This window comes from Mirounga angustirostris, unplaced genomic scaffold (genome assembly GCF_029215605.1).
Source record: "Mirounga angustirostris isolate CCGP_5_RB_7025 unplaced genomic scaffold, mMirAng1.0.hap1 SCAF_1, whole genome shotgun sequence".
In the NCBI taxonomy this organism is placed as follows: Eukaryota; Metazoa; Chordata; class Mammalia; order Carnivora; family Phocidae; genus Mirounga; species Mirounga angustirostris.
Window position 1 is genome coordinate 93,690,031 of NW_026991709.1, and position 12,618 is coordinate 93,702,648.

General features: G+C 36.5%; 1 protein-coding gene across 4 annotated transcripts in view; it reads right to left on the minus strand.

The window, feature by feature from the left end:
- PRKCI (protein kinase C iota) overlaps positions 1-12,618 on the minus strand; it is a 67,736-nt gene that overhangs the window by 36,123 nt on the left and 18,995 nt on the right. The window contains exon 1 of one of the 4 annotated variants that reach the window (XM_064585524.1): positions 339-520. The exons of the other annotated variants lie outside the window; for them this stretch is intronic. The gene's annotated coding sequence lies outside the window, so the exon portion shown is untranslated. Of the gene's footprint in view, positions 1-338; positions 521-12,618 lie in introns of those variants that run through there. 4 annotated transcript variants of the gene reach the window in all.

Here is a 12,618-nt window from a genome sequence, read left to right on the forward strand (position 1 = left end):
TGAGCAATAACAATTTCCATTATATAAAATCTTGAGAAAAACAAATATATATATATACATAGAGAAGTATCTGACAAGGACAAATTTTAGATACTTATTTAGACAATTCTATTTTCTAAAGTAGGTAACATAACTTCCCTAACATATACAGTGATAGTGTAACTATCACTACAAAATATTACATGAGCCTCATCGATACCAAATTTGATACATATAAAAACCATTTAATTCTCAATAACATGTATATTCAAAATATAGCAAACGGAATCTACCCTGACCACATCTGGACTGTTACTACAATATGACTAATGGCCAGGGACAAGCTTTCTGTTACCTACCTCTTCAAAGGAGGAAGTGAAAGTGGTTTCACTGCCATAATATGGTTGGTTAGAGGCCTCCATGTAATCATTCTGTCCATTTTTTCCTTCACCTGAGAGCCTTTCTTCACCCAAGAGGTTCACAGAAAGGAAGCACAGCTACTAAAGTACTTTGGACTAAAGAGCAGTCCTGCTTGAGCTGCTTTTAAATGTGAATGCATAGTTTTAGTAAACTTACCCACAAAAAGGCCAAGGGAGAAACACCTCCCTAGTCAACCAGCCAAAGAACTGAGTCATCCCTGGTAAACAATGAGATGGCACATCTCCCCAGATGATGGCATTCCTCAATGAAAAAGTCATTTTGATCACAGTTGGGGCCTGAGCTGGGTCCTCCACACTGCAATGCTTTTGCACATTCCTGTGGTTACACCAAATGTGACCACACACAAGATGCCACCAACCTTATCCAAACCTCAATCACTCTCAGCAGAGAACTATGTCTATTACTCAAGAGAGAAAAATGAAGCCATCTCCTTTCCTGCAGTCCCAGAGAAATGAGTGCTTCTATACCTTTCTCCAACTTGGAGATTCCCTTATTGAATCTCTTCCTTTTATCTTCTCTGGGCCTTATCCCATTAGTCCCCTTCAGTTCCGTTTTCATTTTTTCTTTCCTTCCACTAGCTCTTCTCAGGCAAAGGCATGTCTGAGTCTCCCTCTCAATAATCTCCCTCACACTCAGGCTGCCATGCCATTCATTCAGTAGCCACATGTCTCAAGAGCAAACTGAAGACTGAAACTGGAGGGGGTGGGTGAGAAGAAGGGGAAGAAGGGCCTTCGGTTTTTGACCTCATACTTTTCTTTCGTGAGTTTAGTCAGAGGTTTATAATCTTTTAGACTTATTAGAAATAACTTTTCTTAATATCAAGAGCAACCCGGGCGCCTGGGTGGCTCAGTTGGTTAAGCGACTGCCTTCGGCTCAGGTCATGATCCTGGAGTCCCTGGATCGAGTCCCACATCGGGCTCCCTGCTCGGCAGGGAGTCTGCTTCTCCCTCTGACCCTAACCCCTCTCATGTGCTCTCTCTCTCAAATAAATAAATAAAATCTTTAAAAAATATATATATATATATCAAGAGTGACCCCACCCTGCTTTCTCCATGTTCCTATCCTCTCAAAATTCCGCTAACCGGTTTTAGTCCACACACTCTACTAAAACTACTATATCCAAGGTCATGAAAAGAGCCGCTAAAATCAACAGGACCTTTTCTGTCTTTACTCTAATGGACCTCTCTATAGCATCTAACAAAGTTGCCCACTGACTATAGAAACTCTGCATCTAGGTTTCTTTTTTTAAAACTTATTTTATTTAAATTCAATTAGTTAACATATAGTGTATCATTAGTTTCAGATGTAGAGTTCAGTAATTCATCAGTTGCATGTAACACCCAGTGCTCATTACATCACATGCCCTCCTTAATGTCCATCACCCAGTTACCCCATCCCTCCACCAACATGCACCTAGGTTTCTAAACACCATTCTCCTGGTTTACTAACTCTCCTTTTTAACTTTTCATTTTGGAAATTTTCTTTTTCTTTTTTTTTTTTAAAGTAGGCTCCACTCCCAGCCTGGAGCCCAGTGCAGGACTTGAACTCATGACCCTGAGATCAAAATCTGAGCTGATATCAAGAGTCAGGCACTTAACCAACTGAGCCACCCAAGTGTCCCTCATTTGGGAAATTTTCAAACATATTACCAAATCTGGATTCCCCCTACATATCCACTCACTTATTCCCTTCTACCTTATCATTCTGAACAAAAATCTGTAACTCTAGATTAAAATTCCTTTCTATAGGGGCGCCTGGGTGGCTCAATCATTAAGCGTCTGCCCAGGGTCCTGGGATCAAGCCCCGCATCGGGCTCCCTGCTCCAAGGGCTCCCTGCCCCACGGGAAGCCTGCTTCTCCCTCTGCCACTCCCCCTGCTTGTGTTCCCTCTCTAGCTGTTTCTCTCTGTCAAATAAATAAATAAATAAAATCTTTAAAAAAATAAAAAAATAAAATAAAATTCCTTCCTATAATCACAATACCATTATAAACCTATAAAGACTAACAAAAATTCACTATAAAATATCCAAACATAACCATATGCAAAAGAATAAAGTTGAACTTTTATCTTATACCATACACAAAAATTAACTCAAAATGGATGAAAGACTTAAATTTAAGAGCTAAAACTATAAAATCCTTGGAAGAAAACATAGGGAGAAAGCTTCATGACATTGGGTTTGGCAATGATTTCTTGGATTTGACACCAAAAGCACAGGCAAGAAAAAAAATGAACATTAGTCCAAAGAAGATATACAAATGGCCAATGAGCACACACAAAGATGTTCAACATCACCAATCATTAAGAAAATGAAAATCAATGAGATACCTCCTCCTTGTGATGAGACTACACAGAGAGGGAGAGAGAACCAACCAGGCCAGCATCCCTGGTGAGCGTGCATGACTCCAGACCCAGCTGTCCTCTGGTTGCCACTGCATGAGAGACCTCTTGTGAGACCAGCAGAGCCAGTCAACTCACAGAAGTGTGAGAGATTATAAAATAAAGTGGTGGGGGTTTTTTAAAGCTACTACACTTTGAGGTGAGTTGTTATGGAACCAACAACTTACCACCAACTTTTAAGTCGAATCGTGAAATTCTGTGAATCTTTACAAGACCCAGGACAAATGCCACCTATTCTGAACAGCCTTACCTCAGGAGGTAATATTTCACATTTTATGAAAAGCTTAAGGATAACCTAATTTTTAATAATATCTTTATTGAGATATAATTCACATAGCATTCAATTTACCCATTTGAAGTGTCCAGTGGTTGTCAGTATGTTCACAGAGCTGTCAACTATCAATATAATTAATTTTAGAACATTTTCATTATCTCCTCCTCAAAAAAGCCCCTTGCCCATAGCGGTCACTCTCCATTTCCCCCCAAACTCTCCTCCTACTGCCAGATCTAGGCAACCACTAATCTATTTTCAGTACCTAGATTTGCCTTTTCTGGACATTTCATATCAATGGAATCATACAGAATGTGGTCTTTCATGTCTGTCTTTTTTCCCTGAACATGTTTTCAAGGTTCATCCACGTTGTACAATGTATCAGTACTTCAATCCTTTTTATTAGTGAATAATATAGCAAATATTCTTGAAGTATTTGTGTGTTTGAATAACTTCTCATGATGATTTCCTAAAAGTAGGATTGATTGGTTTAAAGTGGGCCCATTTGGGGTGCCTGGGCAGCTTAGCCGGTTAAGTTTCCAACTCTTGATTTCGGCTCAAGTCATGATCTCGGGGTTGTGAGATCGAGCCATGCAACAGGCTCCGTTCCCAGCAGAGAGTCTGCTTGGGATTATCTCCCTATCCTTCTCCCTCCCTCTCTGTCCCTCTCCCTGCTCGTGCTCTTTCTCTCTCTAAAATAAACCTTTAAAAAAATAAAATAAAGTGCCCCCATTTAAAATTTTGACAATTATTCCAAAATTTAGAATGACAGGAACTCCAAAAGGTCATCATATACACAATCAACAGCATATCTTTCCTAACTCCCTATAATTACTAAATTTTAAATCTCTTCTAATCTGATAGGTGAAAATGTCTTATTTTTAAATCTTTGGTTTTTTAAATTAGTAATTTTTGAGCTTTTTTGGGTCATTTATGAATTAGCTATCTACACTTGTTTAAGTAGATTTTTCATCTATTTTTTTGACCTAATTATTTTGTATTAGAGATAGCAATCCTTTGTAAATGTTACAAATATTTTCTGTCAGTTGTTACTATTCTTATATCTGTGATTATGGTGTTTTCTAACACACAAAATTAGGAAAATTCTTCCCTTTTTACATTTCCTTTTTCAGAATTTTCCTGTTTATTTTTCCAGTTTTTTAAAATTCCCATTAGAATTTTTTGGAAGTATCATGCTCTTTATAGATTGATCTGTAGGGAGCTCTCATTTTACACGATGCTTCTTCCTAACCCCATTCATTTTAAGTTTTGCTTATGGCATCCAGTTGTTTTTGTTTCAGTTTCTTTACATGGTTTCTTCACATTTTTATTTTTTTTAAAGATTTTATTCATTTATTTATTTGCCAGAGAGAGAAAGAGCACAAGCAGAGGGAACAGCAGGCAGAGGGAGAAGCAGGCTCCTCTCCGAGCAAGAAACCTGATGCAGGACTCAATCCCAGCACCCTGGGATCACGACCCAAGCAGAAAGCAGATGCTTAACTGACTGAGCCACCCAGACATCCCTCTTCACATTTCTTTAAAGTTTATTTCTAGATTTAAAAAAAAATTTTTGTTGTTACTATGGATGAAATCTTTTCTTCTGATATACTTTCTGAGTATAATCTACATAAAAGAAAGACTGGTTCTCTCATATACCCACTTTATAACTTAGTGTTATTGATATCTTTAAAATGCTACATGAAAAATAGTGAGTCAAAATGATTCAGTCAGGTTACACAGATACACCATTTTTGGATCAACACTCAATACACTGATAATAACAAGTATTGGTGAGGTTGTAAAGAAACTGGAACCAATCCTCCTCATATACTGCTGGTGGGAATGTAAAATGGTGCAGCCACTTTGGCAAACAGTTCAGTAGTTCCTCAAAAGATTAAACATAGTTACCATATGACCCAGCAATTCTACACCTAGGCATATACCCAAGAGAAATGAAAACATATGGCCACACAAAAAGTTGTAACTAAATGTTCATAGTGATATTACTCATAACCGGCAAAAAATGGAAATAACCCAAATGTCCATCAATTGAACAAGTACCAATATGACACATCTAGATTAGGCAAATCTATAGAAACACAAAGTAGATTAGTGGTTACCTAGGTCTACGGGCTGTGGGGGGTAAAGAGCTTAGGGGGAAATAGGTAGTGAATGCTAATGAGCACGGGACTTATTTTTTGAGTGATGAAATGTTTTAAAATTGATTGTGGTGATGGTTGTGCAACTCTGTGAATATACTAAAAACCCCTTTAAATAATAAATTATATCTCAATGAAGATGTTTTAGAAAAAATGTTTACTGCAGCATTTTTATAAAAGTGAGTCTGAGAGCAAAGTAACATTCTAGTCCAAAAGCAAAGTTTTAGTTTGCATCAAAGAAATAAAGTAATTCATTCAGAGACTCACTTTCTCAGTTACCCAAATTTCTCCCATTTTGCCACATTTATGAAAGTGAAAGTCAATATAATTACATACCATTTTTTACATAGGTTAAAAAAACTTTTGTTTCTACAGAAGTTGATTTACGTATAAGCCAAAAATAAAAAAGCAACATAAAAAATAATGAAATTTTCACATATGAACGTGTGTAATATGTCATTCGTATGTATATATATGCATGTGTGTGTGTGTGTGTATACATATCTATTTATCGCTCTCTGCATGCCTATTATCTATATTGTGAGGATGATAGGAAAACTAAAGATCGTATACTGAAAGTGACTCATAGTATGCCTGGTCCATTAAACATGTGGCTTTTATTATTGTGCTTTGACTAAATGCCATGAATGGAATTAACTATTGTTAAAAGTATCATTATAACTATATTTTAAAAAATCAATCTTTCCCTTCTGCTAGACATTGTCTTTTTGCCAGACTAGTACCTGTTTGCTGTTGGTTGAAACCTAGACCAGGTGAAGAAAGTACCTGTATTCAGTATTTACCTAGAGATTGATACTTTTGAATAATCACAAAGAAGTGTGAAAATGGGAGTTAATTACTGACATTACCTATACTCAAATCTATCTTGTTTTTATTGGACTGAATGTCTGTGGTTCAAGTATTACCTTTCTGGGCCAACTGTTTAATGCCTGATAAAGCAGGACACGTAACTCAGAAGTAAAACATTCCATGAAGAGTCATGAAACAAAGATAGGAGGAAAAGCTATTTCTCAAGGCCCACTCTATTACTAAAGTCCAAATTCACATCCTGAAAGGCATACAGCCAGAGTGAGATATGCTCAGGTCAATGCATTTCAAGATAATAAAATCTGTGTATTATAACCAGCAGATCATGTCTTTTTTTCAGTGCATCTATATTTTCTTCCACCTATAAAAAGAAAGAGCCAAATTTGGGCACTGGACCTCAAGTATTTGATAAGTATGCAAGATTCAGTTATTTATGCGATAACCTGACAAGATGCGGAACTTAAAACACATATATGACACTAGTTATATTGGGTATTTTAGCATATGACTCAATTCAGTACCCCACACTTGAAAGAATCGACACAGCATACAACCAAAATTGGCAACCTTTAACATTTGTCTGAGATAGCATCACCACACTCCTCTCCCTGATGTCTGAGTCTGCCACAGATTTACAGACTTAGCCTGTTCCCACTGGACCCACCTCTGGAAACTGGGTTCAGAACACTACATACCACTTGTGAAAGTTCCCGCACTCCCCACTCTGAAGGGTTGCATTGCTTAAAATATAGATTTGCAAAAATTGTCCAAGAACGCTATAGTGTTTAAGTGGCCATCCTTTCAATATTAGGCCCAGTCACAATAGTAGTGGATTTTGGCTTCTCGCTTCCTTTTTTCTAGGAGGCGGAAATCAGCGGTTACAGAAGCATATGCTATTCTATCAAGTTGCCCATCCTCAACTTCCACTTCTGGAGATGATGAGGTAATAGGAACTTGATTTAACCCTCCACCTAAAACACACAAAAAAACTTTACAAAACAAGTGAAAAAAATGATTCAAGATACTGGAAATAAGCAACAAAGGATCAACTATTTCTAAGTAACTTAAATGAATCCCTGAACAAAACTCAGAAATATTTAGAAAAATACAAATATATCCAACACCCAATAACGCCAAAGTCACAATGTCCAGGATCCAATAAAATATACCCAGCATGTGAAGAAGCAGGAAAATATGACCCACACCAGGAGAAACATCAATCAATTGAAACTGACCCTGAACTGAAAGATGAAAGAATTTGTAGAAATGGATATTAAAAGTTATTATAATTATATCCAATATGCTCAAGAAGCTGTAGGTATTGAGCATGTCAAGTAAAGATGGAAGATACTTTAAAAGGCCCAAATTGAACTATACTAGATGGGATTAATGGCAGAAGAAAAGACTGGTGAACTTAAATAGACAGCAATAAAACCATCCAAAATGAAATGCAGAGAAAAGATTGGGAAAAAAATGAACAGAGCATTAGTGAGCTTTAGGACTCCTCAAGAAGCCTAATATACATGTAATTGAGTCCCTAAAGGAGGGGTATGGTGACACAAAAAAAAAAATTTGAAGAGATAATGGCCAAAATTTTTCTAACAATAAAGAGAAAAATCTTAAAAGCAGCCAAAGAGACACATTACATAGAGAACTAAGGTCACTGCCTACAGATTTGCATCAGAGACAATGCAAGTTAGAAGACAGTATATAGAATGCAAAAAAAAAAAAAAAAAATGCCAACCTAGAATTATTTGCCCAGCAAAATTATCTTTCAAAAACAAAGGTGACCGGGCGCCTGGGTGGCTCAGTTGGTTCAGCGACTGCCTTCGGCTCAGGTCATGATCCCGGGGTCCTGGGATCGATTCCCGCATCAGGCTCCCTGCTCAGTGCAGAGCCTGCTTCTCCCTCTCCCTCTGCCTGCCACTCTGCCTACTTGTGATCTCTCTCTCTGTCAAATAAGTAAATAAAATCTTAAAGAAAAATAAATAAATAAAAAAGGATCTATACCGACCAGATGATCCAGCCATTCCACTTCTAAATATTTGCCCATGAGAAAAGAAAATATATATCTATACAAAGACTTATACGTGATTGCCACAGAGCTTTTATTTGTGATAGCCCCAAACTGGAAACAACCTCAATGTCCATCAACAGAGGAACAGCTAAAAAATTGTGGTATATCTGCATAATGGAATACCACTCAGTAATAAAAAGAAACGAACTACTGATAAACACAACACACACATCAATAATTTTGCCCAGTGAAAGAAACCAGACTAGCCCGCCCCTCAAAAAAGAATACATACTGTATGATTCCACACCTACAAAACTCTAGAAAATGTAAACTAATCTATAGTGACAGAAAACAAATCACTAGTTACTTGGCATGGAGGGGTAGGAGTGAGGAATTGCAAAGCACACTGAAACACTTGGGGGTAATGGATATGGTCTCTATCTTGCTTGTGATGATGGTTTCCTGGGTGTCGAAACTCATCAAATTGTACACTTTTAATATGTACAGTATATCGTACGTCAATTATACCTCAATAAAGCTGTTTTTTAATTTCTTTTTTTTTTAAGATTTTATTTATTTGAGAAAGAGAAAGAGCACAAGCAGGGGAAGCAGCAGAGGGAGAGGAACAAGCAGACTCCCCGCTGAGCAGGGAGCTCGACGTGGGGCTTGATCCCGGGACTCCAGGATCATGACCTGAGCCAAAAGCAGATGCTTAACCGACTAAGCCACCCAGGTGTGCCTCTTGTTTTTTGTTTTTTGTTAAGTAGGCTCCATACCTAGTGTGGAGCCGAACAGAAGGGCTTGAATTCATAACCCTGAGATCAGGACCTGAGCTGATATTAAGAGTCAGATGTTTAACCAACTGAGCCACCTAGGAACCCCAATAAAGCTGTTTTTTCTTTAAAAAAAAAAAGATGAAATAAAGATATGAAAAAGAGGAAAGAATTAATCAAACACCAACCTCTACTACAGGATATGTTAAAAAAAGTTCTCTAAAAGGAAAATACCAGTTACAAAACAAGATCTGTTCAATGAGTAGATTTTTTTCTTATTGATATCAATTTTCATTTTTTAATTTCCCAGTTTTGATCCGTAATACTGCTATCTAAGTAAGTGAAGTCACACTGAATTCAGTCAAAAAATTTTCTCCTCACTGTTTCTTCTGACACTGTCAGTAAACAGTGTTAGGTGATAAAGAAAAAGTATGAAGAATGATTGTTCCTTACACACCAGCTAAAAGTACATCAGACTAAAGATGTTTGGAAAATATCACATAAGAGAAGTATGTTTCTTACCATCCTAAGTGTGGTTTTGTTACATCTTGACACTCAATTATCCCCCCTGTGAACACATCAGATTTAATAAGGCAAACAGGAAGAAGTTTAACCTTGTGGAATTCAGAAACACTCCACACATACTCTTTACATCAAAGAATGCTTACATGCATTTCAAATTTCCATGAATCTCACCTACTGAAGCCAAAAGGAAATGAATTAAAGAACTACATCCGAATAAAATCCTTTCCCACTCTCTGCAAATCACCTACTTTTTCTCTCACGTAGTCTCTTACAGGGTGTAAATGAAATAATAATTTACATATGTTATTGGTGAGAAGTATAACAAAAGGTACAATATTTTTGGAGGTCAATTTGGTACCACCTATTATCAAGGACACATTCCATTTCAGGGAATTTACCCTATAAATAATACAGCGCAGGTGTCCCAAAAAACATATGCACAAAGATATTCTCTGCATTAATATTTTTATATGCTACAAATAATCCAAATATCCATCAAAGGAGGATTGGTTAAATAAATTATGGTATAACCATGTTATATAAACATTATATAAACCATGTTATATAAATCTACATACACTGATATGGAAAGATAATCCACAAGATGTTAAGTGAAAAGGTGGGTTAAATAACAGCTTGTACGATACCTGGCTATTTATAAGAAAGAAAAAAATTGTTACCCTATCCCTTCTAGTTGTATATTCACCAAAATAGACATCATCAATTTGTTTATAAGAGTTATTTGGGGGGATCTGAGGATCCTCAGAGTTACTTTTTCCTTCAAACAAATCAATATTTTTGTTAAAAAGCACCACTCTTAATGAAAACTTAACTAAGAAATAAAATATCAAAAGGCTAGTTTCTAATAAAAGAGAAGTGACTGGGTGCCTGGGCGGCTCAGTTGGGTTAAGCAACTGCAACTCAGGTCATGATCCCAGAGTTCTGGGATCGAGCCCCGCATTGGGCTCCCTGCTCCTCAGAGAGCCTGATTCTCCCTCTGCCTGTTGCTCCCCCTGCTTGTGCTCTCTCTCTTTCCATCAAACAAATAAATAAAATCTAAAAAAAAAAGAGAAGTGACAGAATAGAAGCAGTTAAATATAAACCTGGTAATCAGACTCTGAATAAATTAGAAATTGACAGAATTAGAAATTTAGAAAATACTTAATATTAGACTGTGAATATAAAAAGGCATATTCTTATGGAAAAACAGTCACAATTAAAATATGATGAACTAAAAAGTCATTTATCCTTCTCTGTCCCATACTCTCTTCTCACCTGAAAAGGGAGGTATAATTGTTACAAAATTACTATTCACTCTAAAATGTTTAGATTAAGCAAACCAGTTTTTCCACAGGCACATCAAAACAAATCAGTAAAACTGGTTTTGAACACAAGGAAAAAGAACGACTGTCATAGATCTATTTAAAGAAATGAAGTTTATGATCACTATTTGCTCTAAAATAAAAAAATCCCACAATTAAAAGCTTAGCTTCTACACAGTGTTGCTCATAAACCAGAGAAATCATAGTCCTCTGTTCCACTGATTCTAGAGATAATTTTTTTCTCTAGATAAGCATGCCCCAATGCCCACCTGGCTAAAAATAAAGGTAACAAAATTACAACTGAAAAATAATTGCAAGGAGCTTAAAAATAATTACGACTGGCTCTATATGCCTAAAATTAAGAAGAGACTAGTATCAAAATTAACCAGGGTAAGAAGGATCACATGGGAATCAGCAGACTTTAATAGAAAGTTTAACCTTTTCCTTGAATGAGGCTATAGTTTTATAGTTTTCCCCAGAAAATTAGGACACTTAATAGCTATTTAGAGACAAAGAACTTTGAATTGCATTATAAAAGGATAAGACTGTTTCACCAGAGAATTAGTTTAATTTACTATGTGAATCTGTTAATTAAAATATGCTATAATGTTAAGAAAAAATAGAATAAGCCACAAGTCCCAATGCTTAAATCTTCAATAATGAACATAAAACTGCAGGAAAGGCTTGCTATCAGTCTTTTCTACAACTCATACATGTTTTGAGCCTACTGTTACTGAGAACTGCTCTAGGCACTGGAGCTCCACGGCAAAGACAAGATCTCTGTTCTCATGGGGCTTACGTTCTACCATAAAGTAAGACATAAAGGGAATAGGAGTGAAAGGCTTCTTGGAGGACAGGACATTTGAGTAACCTGAATGACAGGAAAGAGACAACAATATAACAATTTGGCCCAGGTAACGGCAATACAAAGTATAAGAGTACTATAAATTTTATTTTATATTTTTTTTAGAGAGAGGGAGAGAGAGAGAGAGAGATGGAGGGAGGGGGAGAGGGAGAGGGAAAGAGAGAATCTTAAGCAGGCTCCAAGCCCGATCTGGGGCTTTATCTCACAACCCCGAGATCATGACCTGAGCCGAAATCAAGAATCGAATGCTTAACTGAGCCACCCACGCACACCGAATACTATAACAATTTTTAATGGATTATCTCTAGATCAATTTAATAAAATGCATTATCTATGATTCCTATGTGCACTAGCTTGAAAACCACCAATTGAAAAAAATCCTAAATGGCAAATAAATGGCATGAAATGATCAGGATAGGATTAAAATGAGAGTAACATTGGGGTGTCTCGCTGGCTCAGTTGGTGGGGTATGAGACTCTTGATCTTGGCGTCGTGAGCTCGAGCCCCACATGAGGTATAGAGTTTACTTTCAAAAAAATGAGAATAACATTAGTTCATGATAAGAATCAATTTATTGATGCTAACTATATTGTATATACTGTGCTAAATTATATAGTCTCATGTTCAGGCTGAAGATATACTGTGAGATATCCACACCATTTAGAATTAACAATATTTAAACTAACATTGTGGTCAAAAGTGGATGAATAGATAAAGATAGTCTTATCCGTAAGTAATACAGAATTTAAAATACCAAGTTAGTATTTCCCTTACTAGACTTCAAAACATTTTTTAGTCTTAACATTTTAAGACTCCTAATATCTGAGGCTACTGAGGGCAAGAGCAAAGGGATGCTCTCATTCAAAGTAATTGTGCCATAAATTGGTTTAAACTTTTTTTGATAGCAAACTGTCACTGGCTATCAAAATTTATGATGTGCATAGTCTATGAATGTGCTATACAAAGTCCCATACAATAGCACAAAATTACATATAAAGATGTTCATTATGTATCGCTTATAGTACCAAAAAAACCCAT